The 23,909-nt window shown below is 40.9% G+C and overlaps 1 long non-coding RNA gene across 1 annotated transcript in view; it reads left to right on the top strand.

Moving 5' to 3' along the window:
- Nucleotides 1-4,073: 4,073 nt before the first annotated feature.
- The window catches only part of LOC117082123, a 53,951-nt gene continuing 34,115 nt past the window's right edge, over nucleotides 4,074-23,909 (top strand). Inside the window, exons 1-2 of the long non-coding RNA XR_004436479.1 lie at nucleotides 4,074-4,323; nucleotides 5,559-5,652. This is a non-coding gene — a long non-coding RNA (uncharacterized LOC117082123). The remainder of the gene's footprint in view (nucleotides 4,324-5,558; nucleotides 5,653-23,909) is intronic.

The raw sequence follows: 23,909 nt of genomic DNA on the forward strand, positions 1-23,909 counted from the left end.
CCCCATCAAGCTACCAATGAGTTTCTTCACAGAATTGGAAAAAACTGCTTTAAAGTTCATATGGAACCAAAAAAGAGCCCGCATTGCCAAGACAATCCTAGGTCAAAAGGACAAAGCTGGAGGCGTCACGCTACCTGACTTCAAACTATACTACAAGGCTACAGTAACCAAAACAGCATGGTACTGGTACCACAACAGAGAAATAGACCAATGGAACAGAACAGAGTCCTCAGAAATAATACCACACATCTACAGCCATCTGATCTTTGACAAACCTGAGAAAAACAAGAAATGGGGAAAGGATTCCCTATTTAATAAATGGTGCTGGGAAAATTGGCTAGCCACAAGTAGAAAGCTGAAACTGGATCCTTTCCTTACCCCTTATACGAAAATTAATTCAAGATGGATTAGAGACTTAAATGTTAGACCTAATACCATAAAAACCCTAGAAGAAAATCTAGGTAGTACCATTCAGGACATAGGCATGGGCAAGGACTTCATGTCTAAAACACCAAAAGCAACGGCAGCAAAAGCCAAAATTGACAAATGGGATCTCATTAAACTAAAGAGCTTTTGCACAGCAAAAGAAACTACCATCAGAGTGAACAGGCAACCTACAGAATGGGAGAAAATTTTTGCAACCTACTCATCTGACAAAGGGCTAATATCCAGAATCTACAAAGAACTCAAACAAATATACAAGAAAAAAACAAACAACCCCATCAAAAAGTGGGGAAAGGATATGAACAGACATTTCTCAAAAGAAGACATCCATACAGCCAACAGACACATGAAAAAATGCTCATCATCACTCGCCATCAGAGAAATGCAAATCAAAACCACAATGAGATACCATCTCACACCAGTTAGAATGGCAATCATTAAGAAGTCAGGAAACAATAGATGTTGGAGAGGATGTGGAGAAATAGGAACACTTTTACACTGTTGGTGGGATTGTAAACTAGTTCAACCATTATGGAAAACAGTATGGCGATTCCTCAAGGATCTAGAACTAGATGTACCATATGACCCAGCCATCCCACTACTGGGTATATACCCAAAGGATTATAAATTACTCTACTACAAAGACACATGCACACGTATGTTTATTGCGGCACTATTCACAATAGCAAAGACTTGGAATCAACCCAAATGTCCATCTGTGACAGACTGGATTAAGAAAATGTGGCACATATACACCATGGAATACTATGCAGCCATCAAAAAGGATGAGTTTGCGTCCTTTGTAGGGACATGGATGCAGCTGGAAACCATCATTCTTAGCAAACTATCACAAGAAGAGAAACCAAACACCGCATGTTCTCACTCATAGGTGGGAACTGAACAATGAGATCACTTGGACTCGGGAAGGGGAACATCACACACTGGGGCCTATCATGGGGAGGGGGGAGGAGGGAGGGATTGCATTGGGGAGTTATACATGATATAAACGTTATGCACATGTACCCTAGAACTTAAAGTATAATAAAAATAAAAAAAGAAAAAAAAAAAAAAAAAAAAAAGAAAATTGCATGACTAGGTATGGGAGATATTATTTTTTCTCTTTTATAGTTGGGGAAACTGAGGATCAGAGAGTTTACAACACTTGCCTAAGGTGATACAGCTATAAAGGGTCCACCCAGGTCAAACCAGGGTTCCACTTAACTTAGACTCTTCATTTATCTGTTAAATTTGACTTATGTGAAAATGGTCTATAAACTATCAAGCATCAAAGAGTGAATTAATCATGCAGTTATTAAGTTTAAACTTCAGGGACCCTGGCTGGGCATGGTGGCTCACGCCTGTAATCCCAACACTTAGGGAGGCCAAGGTGGGTGGATCACCTGAGGTCAGGAGTTTGGGACCAGCCTGGCCAACATGGTGAAACCCTCTCTCTACTAAAAATACAAAAATTAGCTGGGTGTGGTGGCAGGCACCTGTAATCCCAGCTACTCGGGAGGCTGAGGCAGGAGAATTGCTTGAACCCAGGAAGTGGACATTGTGGTGAGCCGAGATTGCACCATTGCACTCCAGCCTGGGCAACAAGAGTGAAACCGTGTCTCAAAATAAATAAATAAATAAATAATAAATAAATAAATAAATAAATAAATAACCTCCAGGGATCCCTCACTTTCCAGGGCCTGTTCTAGGACCTCGGGAGGGACCTCATTAATATTTATTTATAATTTTGCATTTTTTAACTTAAAGAGCCCCCAACCCCACCAATTATGTAAACTTTGGGCCCACAAAACTTGCATCTGGCCCTGAAAATACCATATTATTCTAGACTAGATGGTCACATGGTCCTTCCATTCTTATCACCTACCGCCTCATGGAGAATGTGGTATGAGTAGAGCCTTCTCTTTTCTTTAGTATTATTCATCATTCAAATTCCTGATATTTCCCTTCTCTGGAACCTCATTTTATTTAGACAGCAAGCTGTGTTGGGGACCAACAGCTTCTAGCCACTCAGCAGAAAAGTATTAATCTTTTCTCTGGCCTCTCACATGTGACATCGCCAATGGTGTGTTTCCAACCCCTTGTGAGAATGTCCAATCTTTTAATTATAGTAAATGCAGTCAAGGAAAAAGGGCCTTGATTTTAAACAAACAGCTGTGAATTCTGCATTTGCATGTCATGCTCTGAAGTAGTCTTTTTCTGAGTCATGGATTATAAATTATCAATGTAGATCAAGCCACAAAAAGTACTGTGTTTGTTAATTTGGGGCCTTTGGAAAGGGCAAAAAAATTCTAGTCAAATATCCTAAGAGATTCTGCACTCTTCAAAGTAAAACATCTTGGTAAGTCACTAATAGTTCTTGAGTGACTACACATTTAGGACGAGAATATATTTATGCTAAGTGAATTACGTTTCTAGAGCTGTGACAAGGTTGAATATGTGATTACTAGAAGATTCAATAAACACTTGAAAATGTAGAATTAATGTAAAACTTGATTTGGAAACTAATTTGGACCATAAGATTACTGGGACAAGACGTATTTTTTGTTTTGTATTAAAATAAACCCAGATATGCGTAAGGGAGTATTTGTTTAAGCAAAAGTAATGTCACTAATAATCCATGTGACTTTAGACTGCAATGATGATAATAATAATAATGATAAAAATTAGCCCTATTGATTGTTTACTAGGTCAGGTACTGTGCTAAGCACTTTATTATATCCATTATCTCACTTATTCTTTACAAGTCTGTCATTGTCCCCGTTCTTCGGATGAGGACCCTGAGGTCAAAAAAAGTTGAGTGATTTGCCAAGGTAGTTTGATACATTGTGTACCTGAAATTTGAGCAAAGTCTGTCTGATAGCTGAACACAAGCTCTTAACCACTCTGCAAGCTATTTTGCCTTTTGGGGTTCAGCTTTCCTATCTGCAAAATGAAGGGCTTGGCCTTCCTAATCTCTGCCATTTCTTTCAGCTCTAAAACTCTAGAGTGCTATGATTTCAAGTTACAATCCTCTGGCAGCAAAAGAGCTCTTGGTAGTTTACTAATATGTTTGTTTTTCTAATTGATCTCTACCAGCTCAGGGTAATTAAAACCCCACAGCTCTTACATTCCCCAAACAAACAGAAGCATGCATATTCACCACTCCTCACAGCAGTGCACATGGCATTGTTTATGCATGGCACCTAAGATAAAAACCAAATATGGTGGAAAGTAGCAAGCTTTGTGAGAACAGAGGAGTAAGTGTGTGTACCTTCCAGTCTAATGTTCTGTAAGTTTCTGCTTATTTACCAACAGTAGTAAGTGTTGACCTGATCCAAGGCTCCCATCAACAACCTCAGATGTTCTGTTGGTAAATCATACTTTACATTCATGGTAAATGCATGACAGAATGATGGGTTTAGAAATTTAGAAAATCGTTTAGCAGCTAGTGATCCAGGTAACCATTTATTATGGCCACAATAACAGAATTATCAATATGAGAAAAAACACTCAGCCTTTCTGGATTAAGATACTCTCATGGCTGATTCCTTTGTGCACAGCCTTAGTTACCATGGGGATCATGATGAAGAGTGTTCTAAGTTCTTGTCTTTGCTGCCTGGTGAGTGCGTCCTTTCCTTTGGGGTAAAGCTATATGCCTGAATGAAGACAGAAACAACAGGATTTCCTACAAGGAGTGTGGATGATGCATCACCTTATGTAGCCAGAGCTCTTCAAGTGCAGTCTGTTAGGACAAGGAAGAGGATTCTTTGTTCATTTCATGAAGAGTTACTGATTACTTCCTTTCCTGGCTTTGTGTTAGGTGGCATTGTAACCATTATCATGAAGTATTTGAGGCCGTGCCCTCAGGAGCTTATAGCAAGGGTGAGAAGATGTATGTAAAACTCTATCTGTAGGCTTACCACTGCACACATTTCTTTCTCTAACTTTTCTTAACTTCATGATAAGGTGATATTGGAAATAGACCTTATGGGATAAGAATCTGGACATACAGAAATTGGGGTAAGGATGTAGAGGATGAAAAGGCAGGAGGAGAGGTTAGGTGAGGCAAGACAAGAAGCAATCTGGGCCTAGGACAACACTGTATTTTTCCTTTGTAACATCATTTTAGTTGTCATTTTTTGTGTGTGTTATTATTTATTTATTGACTGTCTCCTAGATTGGAAGGTAAGCCCTTTGAGATCAAGGACTAGGGATGAGGTCTCTCCTATTCATTGATGTATGCCAAGTGCCTGTGACCACATATAGTTAGATAAAGAGGCTCAGAAAATACATATCTTGTAAAAGGAGGAAGGAAAGTTTGGAAAGGGACTCGCCAATGGTGAAGGCATAGCTAGAATCTCAAGATCAGAGGCGTAATAGTAGTTTAATTGCCTGGAGAGTTAGACAAGTGTTTTTTTTTCTTCCTTTTTTTCTTTTTTCTTTTTTTTAAGTCAGAGTCTTATAGTGGTCATAATCCTATCTAGGCAGATAGCAAGAATTTAAAAAAATAGAAGAGCAGGCATTAAGACTGAGCAACAGAGGAGAGAATGGGGGCAGTTTAATTTAGTTCAGCAAGCAGGTACCATCTATGAGCCAGGCATTATGAAGTGGCAAGGGTATGAGTGTGTACAAGAGAGGTCAAGATCAGCTTAAATAGAAGTTTGAAGGAGGGAAGATTGTATCTTTGGGATAAATAGTAGCTTCACAGAAGAGGCAGTGTTTCAAGGAAAATTTAAATAACCAGATTTTATCATTTTTCCTAGAATGCAATCCAAAGTCTAATCTTAGATTTTTCTAGAATGGAAGTGGAGAGGCCATTCCAATAAAAAATAGAGGTGGGAAGAGAAATAGCTCCAATGGAGCAAGATTATAGGTGAGCAAACTGACCTTCCTAATGGGTCTGTGAGTTGAATCCAGGTCTATCTGACTCTAATCTGGCAAGAATGATTACAATAATAATTAATCATTATTGAGCTACCTACTTTCTTATCTGCTTGGGAATCTCTTTTCTTCATGAATCAACTCAAGCATGACTACCCTGATACTTTCCCTGTAAACCTCTGCATGGGGTGCTTTGTATGTGCTCTAATTAGAGTATTTATCTCACCATATTGCAGTTGTCTAAAAACACCCATTTGGAGCACACTGGATTGTGAACTTGATGACGAAATAGACTGAATATATCTACTGCCTTCTACAGATGAACTCCAGGTGGCTCTTCTTTTTGTAACCAACAATTGAATTCAAAATCTCATGTGGGATCATCAGATGAACAGAATCTGGATTAAATGCTGTGCCCTAGCTGAAAGAGAGGCTGGAGAAATGAATTCCTGGTATCAGTTTTGTGACAAGGGACTAATAATGTGGGGAATCTCCTGTCATAGTTGTGGCAGGTAAACACAGATGAGGTAAACATCCAAAAAAGAAATACAGAGAAAGCAGAGCTGTTAAATTATTTCCTGAAGCAGCTCTGAGTAAAAATTAGACACTGGTTTGAGTATGGGTTACGGATAAAGGAAGAATGGGAGAAATGATAAAGGAATTAACATCCTTACAATAACGCAGGTGAGCCACACTCTGTGGAGGCAGCAGGTGGCAGAATTTACCATCTTGAGCTCAATATGGGCATCAGTGGTGGGACATAAGTGATCTTAGGGGTATATGAACATATTTAAAAATATTTTAATAGTTATTTTAATGTGTTACAGGAAAATAATTAGCACATCAAACCTGTGAGTTCACAGCTGTTATTGCTTAGGAGAAGGTTAAGTTTAAGTTCAGTTTAAAAAGTTATTCAATATTAAAATGATTAAATAAATAATACAGCAGGTGGCACATAGCTATGGCATGATTTCTGAAGGTAGCATGGGAATGGCTGAAGTTTGGGGAAGTTCATACATGGAGACAGGAGGCCAGAGCTTCACTCATCACCTACGTGTGTTTTATCTCACTGGGCCTCGTTTTTTGGGGGTAATCTATCCATCTATCTATCTATCTATCTATCTATCTATCTATCTAATTTATTTTTAATTCAGCTTTGAAGTTCAGGGGTATATGTACAGGTTTGTTATACAGGTAAACTCATGTCATGGGGCTTTGTTGTACAGATTATTTCATCTCCAGGGTATTAAGCCTAGTACACATTCATTATTTTTCCTGATCCTCTCCCTCCTCCCACCCTTCACCCTCTGATAGGCCCCTGTGTGTATTGTTCCCCTCTGTGTCCACGTGTTCTCACCATTTAGCTCCCACTTATAAGTGAGAACAGGCGGTATTTGGTTTTTCAGTTCCTGCATTAGTTTACTAAAGATAAGGGCCTCCAGCTCCATTTGTTTTCCTGCAAATGACATGATCTTGTTCCTTTTTGTGGCTGCATAGTATTCCATGGTGTAAATGTACCAGATTTCTTTATCCAGTCTACCATTGATGGTTCTTTAGGTTGATTCCATGTCTTTGCTATTATGAGTAGTGCTGCAATGAACATATGCATGCATGTGGCTTTATGATAGAATGATTTACATTCCTTTGGGAATATACCCAGTAATGCAACTTGCTGGGTGGAATGGTATTTCTGTGTTTAGGTCTTTGGAGAATTGCCATACTGTCTTTCACAGTGGTTGAACTAATTTACACTCCCACCAACAGTATACAATATACAAGTGTTCTTTTTTCTCTGCAACCTTGCCAGCATCTGCTATTTTTTGACTTTTTAGTAATGGCCACCCTGACTGGTGTGAGATGGTATCTGATTGTGGTTTTGATTTGCATTTCTCTAATGATCAGTGATGTTGAGCTTTTTTTCCGTGTGATTGTTAGCCACATATATGTCTTCTTCTGAAAAATGTCTGCTCACATCCTTTGACTGGTTCTCAGTTTATACTTTATGTTTTATCTAACTGGGTCTCAGTTTTATACTTTATGTTTTATCTCACTGGGCCTCAATTTTATACTTTCAAGGGGAATAACACTATCTTGGCTTCCTGAAGTTAGGGTCAAGACTAGACTAGACTTGTAATCTAGACTAGACTTAGAGTGTCCAAGTGACACTTACTTGGTTTGCCAAGACTAGTTGTGAATTCTTAGGAATTTGATCTATTCATTCTCATTATTCAGCCGAACCTGCAAAATGTCAGAGCTCTGAGTTATCACTCTTTAAATGCGAGACTTCACCTGAGTGGCCTTTGGGGAAAATGAGTCATCACGGGTGGGCGGGTTTCTCCATTTGATAAGTGATTTAAGCTCAAGTTTTGATTTGCACTAGACATGAGTCCATTCCCTGGCTCAATGTGGCCTCCTACAGCTTTTCCATTCACACATCCTCCCACTTAGTTACTGGCCACTGTCTTTCCCACTGTGAATTACTGAAAAGTATGCATTCTCTTCTCAGTGTCTAGCTCCTAGTCTGGTTCAGTGTAGGTCCCTGGTGAACGTAAAAATAAAGCCCTTGAGAGTGGACGTTATTCTACCATGTCAATTTAGCTCTCAGGAAATTGTATGGACTTTAAAAATGTCTCCCCCAAGAATCATTTAGTTACTTATTCCTTAGGAACCACTGTGGTTCAGCAAGACCTGGTGCTTCAGGAAGCAAGGTTAGAAAGAAAGGCGGCTGGGATGAGCGGCGTGGGATGGGTGCTGTGGAGCACGTTGTCTTTGTTAAGATGTTGGAGCAGCTTTGGCATGGGGAGAATCTGGCTGAAAATGAAGTCATAGCAATGAGGAAAACCTGGACTCACTGCTTTCAGGACTTGTGCAATGGTAGCTGGAGCTGTGTCTTACTGGGATTTGTATATAAGACAAACATGATCCTACATTCATAGTTACCTTGAATGTAGGATCTACTTAGAGATTATTCTTAAATTTAGCTTAGATTACATTGGCAGGCGTTTTTTGACTCTACTAGTTAAGGTAGGTCAGCCACTACACTAAATAAAATGGGGCTAAAGATTATACCTTCAGTCAGCAACCTCAAACATAAACCTTTCCATTCATGAATAAACCAAGGATGAACCATTTGATAAGTTACCTGCCTCATTTTATCTTCAAGTTAGTAATAGCAATGTTGATAGTATTACTGCTCACCAAATATTCAATTTTTCTTATGGTACCTTTTCTGCAGGACAGTTATATATTTCCACCTTGTTAAACTCACAAGCAGCGCTATGATTTGCCTTAGCCAATGAAGAATGGGCCAAAGCAATGTATATCTCCCTGTGCTGAGAATTTTAGATGTTCTGTCTCATTTAATATGGTAGCAACCTTGTGAGATAGATACTTTCTTTAATGTCTAGATGAGGCTGCTGAAAATCAACGAAGCTGAAAAGGTTTTTGTAGTCACATCACCTGCACATGTGTTCAGGATTTGACCTGGCCCTTGCTCTTAACTGCTTCACTTTATTACATCCCTATCCCAACAACTTTTGTTAAGCCGTCATCTAACACAAGTGCCAAAGATTCTGATTCTCAGATACCTCAGGTACCAATCCCTGCAGGGAACAAACCTAGAAAAGTAAGGTGTAGCCTTTCATAATCTGGGGAACAAAAGAAGAAAATGTAGCTGATCTATTGCTGACAACCTACTATTTATTTTATAAGAAAAGACTAGAGTCATATACACATAAAACAATGCCCTATACCTGTAAAAATAATCTAGTAATTTTATTACACTAGCTTGATAACATGTTGGAAATTATATAAAGAACACATATTTATCACCAATAAAATGTCATTGTACAAACAAACTTGGGGGAATATAAATATATAGCATGTATGTTTACACAATAGGTTTATATTATAAATGTATACAAAATTTGCTTTGGAATAATGGTCTGGATGATGCATATTTAAACCTCAACATATACATGTCTTAAAGTTTAGTTTAAAATACTGTTGGTGCCAGTATGCACCGTTCACACAGTAGGGTTCCCCAAACAATGACAACAAACTAAATTAATAATGATGTAACTAAACCACAGTAATGTGTAATTGAAAAACAAGGACAGCAGCAATTTAAAAACCACAACACTGATAATATGCTGACAGCAAAGGATTCATCCTGTGACTTGAAAATTTCAGCTGTTTGTTTGTGAGCTTGTGTTGGAACTGGCAATGTTGCCAAGCATTGTGTAGGAATCAGAATTGTTAGCAGAAGCAATGAATTTGTGTGCTCAATAAACTAGTAATGTGCTAACTTGAATTTATGAAGACTGAAATTTAGTGACCTAATTACCTACTTGCTGTTAGTCCTCATGCCTATGAATTAAACCAGGATCAGTTTCCATTAGGTCAAATGGCAGCCAATCAACGGGTCTCACTGGTCACAGTTTGATAATCATTCTTCTGGAAGTCAGCTTACCTAGCTTTTCACAGACCCTTATTTTGATAAATCTTCTGGCAAAATGCAAAAAGCTTCCCAACTGAGGCTCCAGGCATGGGGCGTCCACTTCCCATACACTTTCAAAAAAGTCACTGGGGATCTATTGCTCACTTTGTAGAATGCATTTGGTTTGCCAGGTGCTTCAGGTCTGGGAGAGAAGTGTCTTGTGTTGAAGGCTTGCATGGTTTGCCGCGGTCCAGTGGTTACCATCGTGTTTCCTAAAGTTGGGAGAATTCCAGTCCTACTGTTTCATGACCAACAGGACCATCCTATTGGTATTACCAGCTTCCTTCATAGATACAGTGCCAAGTATATGGTGTTTCAGGCCCTGGTGGAGAAGTTTTTTGGTTCCTGGTGGGAGAGCCTGGCTAAAGGCCCTTAGGTGGCGTTTCCCCAGGGCTCCTGTCTGGATCACTATGCAGGTAACTTTACTAGCTTCCTCTCACTTCTCAGTCTTGCACCCCTACCTACTAATTGCCCTCAAGTAGAGGTGAAGGGTAATGCATGACTTAGAGACTCTTCCAATGAACGTCACCTTTCTCAACTGAAGGCATTTTTTTAAGTTCAAATTTGGTCACTCTCAACTTAAGGTATCCTGCTAGCACAATTTTCCTGTGTGTTTTCTCAGCATTTATAACTTATGATACTCTGTGTTATGGGTTGAACTGTGTGTCTCAAAACAGACATGTTGAAGATCTAAGCTCCCAGCACCTCAGAATGTGATCTTATTTGGATATAGAGCCTTCACAGAGTTAACCAAGTTAAAATGAAGTTATTAGGGTGGGCCCTAACATGTCATGACTGTTGTCCTTATAGAAAGGAGAAATTTGGACACAGAGACAAACACGCATAGAGGGAAGACTGTGAAGACATGGGGAGCATGGCATCCACAAGTCAAGGATGTCCGAGGCTACCAGAAGCTAAGAGGGAGGCCTGGAACAGATTCTCTCTTAAAATGGTCAGAAGGAATCAACCCTGTCCACATTTTCATTCCAGACTTTTAGCCTCCAGAACTCAAACAATAAATTTCTGTTGTGTAAGCCATCCAGCTATGGCAGTGCCAGGAAACTAGCATACAGTGTCACTTTGTTGGCAGTATTAATCCATTAAAATTGAATCCAGTTTTTGCAGTGGCATGCATCTATAGTCCCAGCCACTTGGGAGGCTGAGGCAGGAGGATCACTTGAGCCCAGGGGTTTGAGACCAGCCTGGAAAACATGATGAGAGCCTGTCTCTAAAAAATATTTAATTCAGTATAACAAATGCCTGTAAACGAATTCAGGCAGAGGTGGTAATAGTTGATAATGGTGTAATGTGCTCCTCCCTCCTCAAGCCCTCCATATCTCTTCCCCACTGAGACCCACACTTTCCTATCATCTTTCCACTGTCCCTCTTCTCAAGCAGGAGGAGGTTCTTGGTTTACTCTCTACCCAGTCTAGACTCCTTGGACCATCATTATCATCACTTTATTGCATTCCATCAACTAGTTCACCCTCTCTGTCTTCATTATGTTCCTCTGGAAGACCCCAACCTGGATTAAATTCCACTGTCTGCTTGTTCCTGTGCAGTTCAATGTGGTGGGAGAAAACACACAGGCTGAACATCACATCTAAATTAATAACCACTAGGGCTGCCAGAACTGCCTGGTCTAGTCTTTCCCTTCCTTTACTATGGACAATTTTACTTCCCTCTCCTCGAAATTCTAGTATCCCTTTCCCTCCTCTTCTGCTCTCCACTCTCAGCTAATGATTTTGCTTCCCACTTCACACAGAAGTAATCAAAAGATGTCTACATGTTCCAATTTCCACACCTACCTGAATCTGTGCTGTTGGGCTCACTGGCCTCTTGTGACTACGACGGGCTTTCCACATGCCTTTCTAAGGCCAGCCCCTCCTACTGGCCACCAGACCTCAGCTCTTCTCCCTATTCAAGATTTGGTTCTTGGGCTGTTTCCTTCTTTCTGGCATCATTAATCTGCCTGTTTATTTGTTTCCTAGATATTTCCCATTAGCATACGAACATGCTGTGATTTTTCACATCTCAAAGAAAAAGAACCTCTCCTGACACACACCTTTTCCAGCTGCCACTCTATTTCTCAGATCTTCTTACAAGAAAACGAGTTGAACAAATTGTCTTTATGTTTTTCTCCAATCTCCTTTCATTCTCTCTTGAAGTCACTTGAATCAGTCTTCTGCTCCCAACACTCCACTAAAACTGATACTGTGAAGGTCATACAAGGATCTCCAAACTGCTAAGTCCATTGGAGTATTCTCAGTCCTCATCTCACTTGACTTATTAGAAGCACTTGACACAAATGATTCCTTCCTCATCATTGAAATATTTGTTTTTCCTTTGGTGCTACGACTCTATACTTACCCATTTCCCTCCCATTTTAATAGCCACTCCGCTTGCAACTCCTTTAATGGTTTCTCTTCATTTCCCAAACACCTTAATGTTACCATGTTCCAAGACTCAGTCCCTGGAATTCTTATCTTTTATATGTATTCCCACTTGGTAGGTGAGTGTGGTGTCTTCCTCAGGGTTCAAAGTACCTACATGCTGATCATACATATGTTTATCTTTCAGTTTTCATCTCTCCCTTGAATGCCAGATTGAGGTGACCACTTGACCACTCCATTTAGATGGCGAATAGGGTCTTCAGTTTCACATAGCCAAAATGAAACTCCAGGTCTCCTGTCCCACCAGTAAATTTTTTCTTCCAGCAATGTCCTTTTTGTATTTTATATGCATTCTTTTAGAGACCGTATCTTGCTGTGTCACTCAGGCTGCGTGCAGTGGCTTGATTATAGCTCACTGCAACTTCAAACTTCTGGGCTTGGTGATCTTCCCACCTTAGCCTCCTAAGTAGCTAGGACTACAGGCACATGCCACTATGCCTGGCTAATTTTTCTATGTTCTGCAGAGGCTGGATCTCTCTGTGTTGCCCAGGCTGGTCTTACACTCCTAGGCTCAATCAGTTTTCCCACCTCAGCCTCCCAAGGTACTGGGATTACAAGTGTGGGCCGCTGAATGCAGACAGCAATGTCCTTTTCACAGTACGTGGGAACTTTCCCTTTCAATTGCTCAGACCTCAAACCTGACATTTACCTCTAACTCATATTTTTATGTTCAATTTCTGAGAAAGGAAAGATGTTGATTCATCCTTCAAAAGGAACACAAAACTCAGTGACTCTTTCCACCTTCACCAATCACTTTTTGGTCCAAGCCACCATCACCTCACACTTGTTTTTTGCAACAGCCTCCTAGTTGGTTTTCGTGCTTCTGCCCTTGACACTCTATAGTTTCACCAAAGTAGCCCAAATGATAGACTGATTTTTAAAAATAACACTTTATTGGGTTATCATTAACCTACCATATAATTCACCATGTAATGTTCAATTCTCTTTTTTTTTTTTTGAGATGGAGTTTCACTCTTGGTGCCCAGGTTGGAATGCAATGGCGTGATCTTGGCTCACCACAACCTCTGCCTCCCAGGTTCAAGTGATTCTCCTACCTCAGCCTCCCAAGTAGCTGGGATTACAGGCGTACACCACCACGCCCACCTAATTGTGTATTTTTAGTAGAGATGGGGTTTCTCCATGTTGGTCAGACTAGTCTCAAACTACTGACCTCAGGTGATCCGCCAGCCTCAGCCTCCGAAAGTGCTAGGATTACAGGCATGAGCCATCATGACCGGCCTGATTTTTAATCTATTTACAGATTTGTGCAATTGTCACCACAATAAATTTTAGAGCACTTTCATCACTTCTAAAAAGAAGCTCCATTACCATTTTCAGTCACGTCTTATTTCTTCCTAACCTTCCCTGCCCCCTTAGTCCTAGGCAACTGCTAATCTACTTTCTGTTTCTATCAATGTGCTTATTTTGGACATTTTATATGAATGAAATCTTACAATATTTATCCCTTGTGAAGCCACGCCTGGTGGCTCATGCCTGTAATCCAAGCACTTTGGGAGGCTGAGGCAGGCAGATCACTTGAAGTCAGGAGTTTGAGACCTGCCTGGCCAACATGGTGAAACCTCGTCTCTACCAAAAATATAAAAAATTACCTGGGTGTGGTGGTGCACACCTATAATCCCAGCTACTAGGGAGGCTGAGGCAGGAGAATCGCTTGAACTCGGGAGGCAGAGTGAGCCAAGATCGCACCACTGCACTCTAACCTGAGCCACAAGAACAAGACTGTCTCAAAAAAAAAAAAAAAAAAAAAAATATATATATATATATATATGTATATCCTTTGTGACTGGCTTCTTTCACTTAGCATAATGTTTTCAATGTTTATCCTTGTTCTAGCATGTATCACTATTTCCTTAAAGTGTCTAAAAATATTCTATAGTATAGATAGATTACATTTTATTTATCCATTTATCAGCTGATGAACATTTGGGTTGTTTCCATGTATTGGGTATTATGAGTAATGCTGCTATGAACATTTGTATACAAGTTTTTGCATGGGCATATGTTTTCATTTTTCTTGGGTATAAACTTAGAAGTGAAATTGCTAAGTCATGTGGTAATGATTGTCTAACTTTTTGAGGAACTGTCTAACTTTTTGAGGAATTGTTTTCTAAAGTGACTGCATCATTTTACATTCTCACCAGCAATGCATGAGGGTTCAAATTTTTCCACATCCTTGCCGACACTTGCTATTATATGCCTGTTTTTGTTCTAACCATCCTAGTGGATGTGAAGTAATCTCTCATTGTGTGGGCTGATCCTTCAATATGTAAGTCAAATCCTGTCACCTGCCTCTTATGGGCCCTGGATGGTTCATAGCTCACAATGGTTTTTAAGGCCCTATATAATTGCTCCTCACACATCCTGATTCAACTTTCTCATCTCATTTCCTGCCACTTCCTCTTTTGCTTACTCTGCTGTTTGGACTTGAAGTCTTTGCAGTTACTGTTCCTTCAGCCTAGAACATGTTTACTCCATATGTCCATGTGACCTGCTCTGTCACCTCCTCTGGGTCTGTGTTAAATTGTCATGTTGTCAGTGGGATCGTGGTCACCCACTAACTCATAGCCCTTCCTAGCACATTCCCTGCTGGACTTTTCTCCATGGCTCTTGACCCCATCTGAGATGCAATAATAGATTTTACTTGCATGTTGTCAGGTTTTCCCCACAAAAGTTACATTCCTTGATAAAGGGAATTGTGCCTTCTTTTTCTCTATGCCTGTTCCTTATGCTTATAACAGTGCCTAAAACATACTAGGAGCTTGAATGATACGGAATGAATAATCACCTAAGAGAATTCTGTGCAACTCTTCTTTAAGCCGAAAGAATTAAGTTTGCTGTGGAGTTTTAGATACCACAGCCAGCAAATGAAAGTATGTTGGGCTGGAAAAATCTTTCAATAGATAGGTATCCTGAGCTACATTAATTTGGTAGCTTATAGCTCTTTCTGATGAGGTCTATATTGCTATGGCCTTGACAAAAATTGATACTTAAAAAAAAGTTTTTTTTTTTTTTTTCCCATCTAAATTCTCTTAGTTCTTTTAGGGTAAGGGAAAATAAGGTGGAATTGGAATGGCTGTTGGGTAGGGCAGTAACATATTTGCCAGATATTTACTGTATTAGTCTGTTTTCATACTACTATAAAGAACTGCCAGAGTCTGGGTAATTTCTAAAGGAAAGAGGTTTAATTGACTCACAGTTCAGCATGGCTTGGGAGACCTCAGAAAACTTACAATCGTGGGCAGAAGGGGAAGGGGAAGCAAGGCACCTTCTTCATGAGGCAGCAGGAAGGAGAAGCGCCAAGCGAAGGGGAAAGAGCCCCTTACCAAACTATCAGATCTCCTGAGATCACCATTATCAGGAGAACAGCATGGGAGAACCTCCCCTGTGATCCAGTCACCTCCACCTGGTCTCTTCCTTGACACATGGGGATTATGGGGGTTACAATTCAAGATGGGGACACAAAGCCTAACCACACCAGAGGAGAGGTAGCGTTAGAAATTTGGCTCCATTTGCCCCTTAGATACCCCAAAAGATGGTGCCTCATAACTATCTGGAATAACAAAAGATGATGGGCATGTGTGTATATGTGTAGGGGGGTGCCCATAAGGACAGGGTTCTAATTTCTGCCATGTCACTAATTTTCTGTGTGACCCTGAGTATGTAACTTAGCCTTCCTGAGCTTAGTTTCCCTATTTGTAAAACAAGGAGGTTAGACTACATGATTTTTGAGCTCTTCCCATCCCTGAAAGTTCATATCCTGTCATACTTTTTACCTAATGAGATGTTAACTCTGGCTTCATTTTAGGACTTAGGGTCCTGGGAACTGGCAGCTATCAGCAAATAGTCTCCAAATGAAATTTGAACACAGTGGAGCTTAATGTATTTTTGTATTTGGGCTTTGGGTGATCAAACTTTGAACTGGCAATATAGGGAATTCAGTTACTATTTTTGACAAGCGGTTGGACTTACTGAATGATGGCAGCATTACTAATGAATCAAGGAACAAGGACTGAGTTAACATTTTCCAAATAGTTGAAGGGCCTTAAAAGGTTGACCCTAATGAGGACACTAGATTCTTTTTAGGAACCATAGCGTTTGCCTTGCAAAAACCCTCATTATGCAGAATGAGCTACTTAAAGCCAGAGGAGAGAGGTGGTATGAGGGGAGGAGGGTTAGAAGAGGAAATAAAGCTTTGGGGATGATGGGAGCTCAAATGGTCTAGGCAAGAGGACTATTATTTTGCTCACAATAGATCAGTTAGATTCTTACTTGTGTTTGTTTGTTGGGAGAGGAGGAAAGTGGCGCTCATGAAATTGTGAGGGTAGGAAGGTGGGGTTGGTGGGTCTTTGTGATGCTTGTGGAAGTAAAAGATTTTCTTTCCGTACAGCAAATTTACTATTAATGACACAGAAAAATCAGAGCTAATTTGCACTAATGTGATGACACATCCTAAGATCGTCTTTTTGGGTGATAGTCTGACCCTGTGTGATTGTTTGACATGCCCTAGGGTTACCTCAATCTAGAAGTTCCCTAGTGGGTTGAGTTAGGGATGGATGGGGCTGGAACCTAAGCTATGGATGAACTCCCTGGCCATAGCCTGCCAAGAGGCAGAGAGGATGAAGGGCATTGGAGAAAGTGGAAATATGGTCTAGAACTTATGCCTCAGCTGCTGAGTGTCTCCATGGTCTTTCTGCTGACATGGGATCCTAGGGTGTGTATACACAAGAGTTGCTGGAGCTACCCTGGCTTGTGAGTCTTCATGCATGGCTCTGCTCATTGTAACCTGTGGATGCGAGAAGGGAACTTTCATTCCAGATCATGGTGATCTGTGGGTTTCATGGTGTTGTCAACATGGATTAGTCAGTAGTGATTTCCTGGAGCACTTTGTTGAGAGGATTCTAAGTTTCATATCTAGGTTCAGCATAAAAGAGTACCTTCATGCATTAGCAATGTCTGCCTTGAGTGAGAATGGTAAGAAGTATGTGCTAGCCATGTATTTTCAGTATCTGACCCAATCTTGGAGACAAATTGAGGTCAAAAGAGGGGAAGTGACCTATCTGAGGTTACACTGCTAGTTAGACAGGTGGGGAATAAACCCAGGTCTCCTTTCTCTGATGCCAAGGATTTTTCATTTTGCCATGCTGGGATCTACTTTCATAAAGTCTTCTGTTCCATAAGGATAGTCACAAAGTATGTAGGAAAACATAAAGCCAGGAATGACTGGGCATGTGATAACATATAAACAACCCGCTTTGAGCCATATTGTGAACTCTGCTTTTGTTCTTGGTCCAACAGGGCCCAAAATAGCGCATGTCTGCTTGCATTGTCTGTGAAAGCTGCAGTACTGTGGAAGCCACAGAAACCCTGTTCTTTGAGCAATTAACCTTTTTAAAGGAAAGTTCATTATTTTATAGAGACACATGAAGTATTTACATTTCTTTCCAATATTTTACCCTCATAACTTATAATTTGGGGCCTTTGCCTTTTGGAATTCTTAGTATCTGCTTTCCTCTTAAAGGTGAAGTTGCTAACTTAGGCTTTGGAAGATTTTCATTTTATTTCAAGCGTTTGTGTCTAATGGGCTCTCTAATGCTGATTCCCTCTTCATGCCTCCAGCGGCTGGGAGGGGAGGCTGTTCTTCAGCAATTGCCTTGGTGGAAGGGAATTGCCTTGTTCATGGTGTGCCCTTTGTCTAGGGGCAGTCTCCATTTAGGAACTGTCTGCAAAAGTGTTCAAAAGTGGCTCTGAAGAGCCATTCTGGCTCCAGTCCTCCCCATGGGGTCAGCTGAAGTTTCTGTTGCAAGCACAACAGTTAAACTTTTTCCTATGCTCAATCCTACTTAACCTTCCCTTCTTACAGGCATTGTTCCTGAGAGCACACACCAATAAACATTTTGTATGTATATCACCATCTCAGAGTCTATTTTATAGAATAGCTACCCAAGCTATTCCGGTTTCTGAAGGTGTTGAACCAAGGGACAGAATATAAAGTTGGATAATGGAGAATTTACCCAATATGAGAGCATTTTTCCCTGGACACACAATTTTAACACATTGGCAAAGACCCTGGGAGACAGTGCTAGAATGGCTCTTGGAAACTCGGAGAATGCAATGACCCACACCAAATGAAGTAGAACTGGCAGAACTGCCCAGGTAGATGGTGAAGCCATCAGAAGGCTCATAGAAGAAGCTCTGCTAGAATATTTATACAAGATAAGGCCAGAAAAATGATTAATTGACCATTTTCCATAGACGGGTCAGGAGAACATTCTTACCAAAGCAATAAGGAATATGCTAGTGAAGTGAGCACTGACGTGGCCTTGGATACATAGACCAGTCATTGATCTGGTGAGTGCATTTATTTTATCTCCAATTGTATTAGTCAGGGTGCTCCAGAGAAACAGAACCAATGGAGCCAATGGTATCAGTCCCAGTCTGAGTCCACAGGCCTGGGCGCTAGGAGCACTGATGTCTGAGAGCAGAAGATGGATGTCTCAGCTTAAGCAGAGAGCAAATTTGCTCTTTCTCTGCATTTTGTTCTGTCGAGGCCCTCAGTGTATTGGATGATGTCTACTTGAAGAGGGGGATCTTCTTTGCTCATTCTGCCAATTCAAATACTAATCTCTTCCAGAAACACTCTTATAGACATACCCAGAAATAATATTTCGCCATCTATCTGGGTATCTCTTAGCTCAGTTAAGTTGACACGTAAAAATTAACCATCGCAAATTCACCCTTTATCAACTTGGCACCCATATACATTGCCTTAAACAGTACTTCATCTCTCCACAGAGACAATAGCAAGGTCATAATTCTGTTTAATGTGATAAAACTAACTCTGTGTACAACTGAAAACCTACTTATCCCTTCCCTAGAAGAGGAGGTAAAGTCCTTGAATAGTGTTTACTGTTCTACTGATATTCCATAACCTAAATACTGTGATGTAAAATTAACAATACTTATATACTGACAAAAAGTCACTATAACTTATGTTACATGATAACATAATAGGAAAGAAAGCAAGGATACTTGCTTAATATATGTATATATACACACAAATGTGTATGAATAAAAATAAATTCCTCATAATGAATAAAGAGGAAATCTTCATGACAATTACAGTCATTGCCTCTGTTACTGGTCCTGTATATGGTCATAGCTGCTATTTCTAACTGCCTTCTTCTACCATCCATTCTTTATTCTCTTTGCCTTCAACAAGCATCTCTGCTGGTTGTGGTTCTTTACCTGGGATACTTAGGGAAGAGTTACGCAAACTTTCATTCCTGAAGGGTCTGGACCATTAGTAGTCCTGCCTGGATTGGGTTGCTGTAGTTTTCCATTGACCTTAATTAATCACAGGACATGATAATACTAAGAGATGCCCTAAGGGAAATCCTGCATTTCAGACAAACTCTTCCTCAACTGCATTGTGGAATAATATCCCAATTTACCCTTGGTAATCGGGATCAATCATCCCTGCCAACAGTATAACTCCCTTCTTTCCCTGTTGATTCAGAGGCACAGGGAACCCAAAGTGGCCAGGTGGCAATCTTAACTTCTAGTTTAATGGAATCATTATTGTGTCTCCTGGTAGAGGCATTCCTCTGACCTCTGGGCCAGTGAAGGTCAGCGACTAAGACCTCTGAACCAGCAGGGCATAAAGTTATGGGAATAGGAAGCAACAATTTTGTTAGTGGGTCCCTAGGGGTAGTGATGAGTGGTGCCACCCCACCTTCATCATTTCATTCCTGGACCCATTAATCCTGGATATGGGAGACACAGAACCATATAATGTGCATTTCTTCAGAGAATCTATCAAGCCAACTGCTTCTGGATGGTGGAGAACATGATAAAAGCAGTGAATTCCATGAGCATAGGACCATTGCCACACTCCTTTTGCAGTGAAGTTAGTTCCTTGATCCCTTGATCAGAAGCAATGTTGTGTGGAATATCATAATGGCATATAAGGAATTCTGTAAGCCTATGGATAGTAGTTTTGGCAGAAGCGTTGCATTCAGGGAAGGCAAATCCATATTCAAAGTAAATATCTATTCTAATAAGAACAAAACATTGCCCCCTTCATAATGGAAGCAAGTCAGTGTAATCAACCTGCTACCAGGTAGCTGGCTGATCACCCTGGGGAATGGTGCCATATCAGGGACTCGCTGTTGGTCTTTGCTGTTGGCAGATTAGGTACTCGGTGGTGGCCACAGGCGAGTTAGCTTTGCTGAGCGGAAGTTCCTGTTTCTGAGCCCAAGCATAAAATGCATCCTTCCTACTGTGATCACCTTATTCATGAGGCTATTGGGTGATGACAAGAGATGCTGACTGGTATTTTATCCACTTTTGTTGAACATTAACATGGAACACAAATATCTTCACTTTTCTGATCATTCAGAGTCATTTATCCACGTACCCTTTCTCCATATTTCGTCACCAATTTTGCAGTCATGTTTCTTCCAGTTCCCCGACCATCCAGCCAAAACACTGGCTACAGCCCATGGATTGGTATAGAATCACATCTTTGGCCATTTCTCCTTCTAAGCAAAGTGCACAACCAGATGCACTGCCTACAGTTCTGTCTACAGAGAGCATTTCCTTTCACCACTCTGTTCAGGTATGTTCCAGAGAGGGACTGCAGTGGTACAGTTGTATACTTTTGAATGGTGCCTGCATTTCATGCAAAACCATCTGTAAGTCTGGCTTGAGTCTTCTCTTTCTCTGTCAGCTGACTATAGAAAACTCCTCATGTGACCATCTCAGTGCAGGCTAAGAGACAGAAGGCAGTGTAGCTGTAGCAACAGTGGGGACCATGGGCATTTGGGCCACTTCTTCACATAACTCATTTGTGTGTTCAGGCCTGCTGGGGCCCTGATCACATAAGTACCACTGCCATTTGATGATGGAATGCTGCTGGGCACACTCATCTTTATGGCTAGGTGGATGTAGGTTTGATAATCTCCATCATAGCATTTTTAAATTCACCAGTCTGACTCCCACCAAAAAACTGATAGATTCTGGTAGTTGACAGTAGACCACGGTAGCTTCAGACAAGTAGTGATCCCAATTGTGGTTGCTATGCTTGATGTTGTATCTTTGCTAGAGTAGGTTAACATAGTTTCAGATATGTAGACCAGTGTGTGACTATTGAGCTGATGAGCGCATTTTTCCCATCTCTATCATAAGAAAGATCAGAAGCATTCTCATTTATGTGGAATGGGCATTCTTTGCCTAGGGATTTGTTGTTTTTCCTTTTTATTGTCGTCATATAGTCTGAAGGGACCTAGATCATAGGGACATTGCACAGAGCATCACCCTGGTCCTTTACATTGATGATATCATATTCATTGGATCAGATAAGCAAGAGACAGCAATTAACTGGAGGTTTTGGTAAGATATATGTGCTCCAGAGGGTGTAAGTTAAACACTAGGAGTACATAGATGAAAGTTGGTGACACTGATGAAAGTTTTAGAGTTCATGTTGTCTAGGTTATGCTGAGACATCCCCTACAAAGAAAAGGAAAAATGGTGTAACTACTTCCCTCTACCACTAAGAAATAAGGACAGATTTTAAGTTAGGCTTTTTTTTGGGGGGAGCTCTGGGGCAGAATATTTCACCTTTGGCAATACTGCCTCAATCCGTTTATATATGACATGAAATGCTGCCAGTTCTGAGTAGCATCAAGACCAGGAAAGAGCTCTATAGCAGATCCAGTCTGTAGTGCAACCAGCCCTGCCACTTGGACCATTAGACCTGGTAGGTCTTATGGTACTATAGGTCTCTATGGTGGAAAGGACTCTATGTGGAGTTTATGGCAAGCCCAACAGGAAGATGACAATGTAGACTTCTAGGATTCTAGGGTAAGGCCATACTATCTGCAGTATAGAACTATATAGCTTTCAAAAAGTAGTTCTTGGCATGCTATTATTCCCTGGGTGGATAAGCTATCTGACTTTGTACCATCAAACAGCTTTGTGGCTGGAGTTGCTTACTATGATCTAGACTCTCTCAGATCTACTAAGAATGGCTAATCCCCTCATGGTCACCACCACCATCATCATTATCATCATCACCTGGCATTGGCCATGAACAGGGCCAGAAGGCACAAGTAAGCTGCACAAGGGGTGTCCAGACCCTTATGTCATCCTCCACTTTGGCTCTAAGCCCTCTTTCTCAGCACACACTTATAGCCACATGAAGGGTTCCTTATAAACAGCTGACAGAGGAGGAAACTGTGGAGGAGAAAAGACTAGATTGGTTAGCTTAGTATGTGAATGGAAGTCGAGAATGGGCTGCTGAGGCTCTACAGTCCTACCCTGTGAAAGGGAACAGTGAGGTGAGATCATCTCAATGGGCGGAGCTTCATTGGTTACACTTGCTCCTCCACTTTGTGTAAGAAAAGAAGTGGCCCAAGGTAAGAATACACGCAGACATGGGCTGGGCATGGTGGCTCAAGCCTGTAATCCCAGCACTTTGGGAGGCCAAGGCGGGCAGATCACGAGGTCAGGAGGTCGAGACCATCCTGGCTAACACGGTGAAACCCCGTCTCTACTAAAAATAAAAAAAAAAAAATTAGCCAAGCATGGTGGCAGGCACCTGTAGTCCCAGCTACTTGGGAGGCCGAGGCAGGGGAATGGCGTGAACCTGGGAGTTGGAGCTTGCAGTGAGCTGAGATTGCGCCACTGCACTCCAGCCTGGGCCACAGAGCAAGACTCCATCTCAAAAAAAAAAAAAAAAAAAAAAAAGAACACACACAGACTCATTATCAGCAGGAGATGCTTAGATTGGTCAGACAGGGGCCTGGGAGCAGGAAGATTAGAGGCTGGAGGACAAGATCTGGGGAAGAGGTATGTCAGCGGACTTGTGGAAAGGGACAGTAAGTCTGAAGACCTTTGCATCACTTATTAACCCTCACCTGCGAGCATTCTCCCTAAAAATGGCACTAGCAACCAAGTATCTTCTTATTGTGAAATCTTGGCCTTTGACCAGTAGGTTGGCTGGCTTATCATTTGATTTTCAGGTTATTTGCTATGACTCCAGAGAGAACTTTTTTGACCACCTTAACAAAGGGCTTTCCCTCACTGCTCTATCATATCACCTTTATTTTTATTGTTCTTACATAAAATGATTTTGTTTGTAGTACGTTATCTGTGGCTTTGAATGGTCTCCAACTATGGAGAAGGGGTATCTTTGTCCCATTTATCACTTTATCTCCTATGCTCAGAACGATTTCTAACTCAGAGTCTGCATTCATTATATATTTGTTGAATGAAGGCATAGAAGCAAGCAAGGTTAGTAAAGTCATACAACCAATAAGTGTTAGAAATGAGGTTTGAACCCAGGTCCAGAGTGCTAGCTTTGTGACTTTGGACAAGAGACTAAACATTTGTCTTTGTGCCTTAGTGTCTTCATTCCTGTATGCAGGAATGATAATAGTATCTATCTCTAGGTTATTGTGAGGATTAAAGGAGTTAGTATATAAAAGTATTTAGAATAGTGTCTGGCATATATTTGGCATGAGAGAAGTGTTTGCTGTTATCAGGTAGTGGAAATGTGATTGAACTTGGCTCTGATTGGCTCATCAGCTTTGGTAGACCCCGGAAGTGGCATTTTT

This window comes from Trachypithecus francoisi, unplaced genomic scaffold (assembly GCF_009764315.1).
Source record: "Trachypithecus francoisi isolate TF-2019V2 unplaced genomic scaffold, Tfra_2.0 Lachesis_group9, whole genome shotgun sequence".
NCBI classification, from domain to species: Eukaryota; Metazoa; Chordata; class Mammalia; order Primates; family Cercopithecidae; genus Trachypithecus; species Trachypithecus francoisi.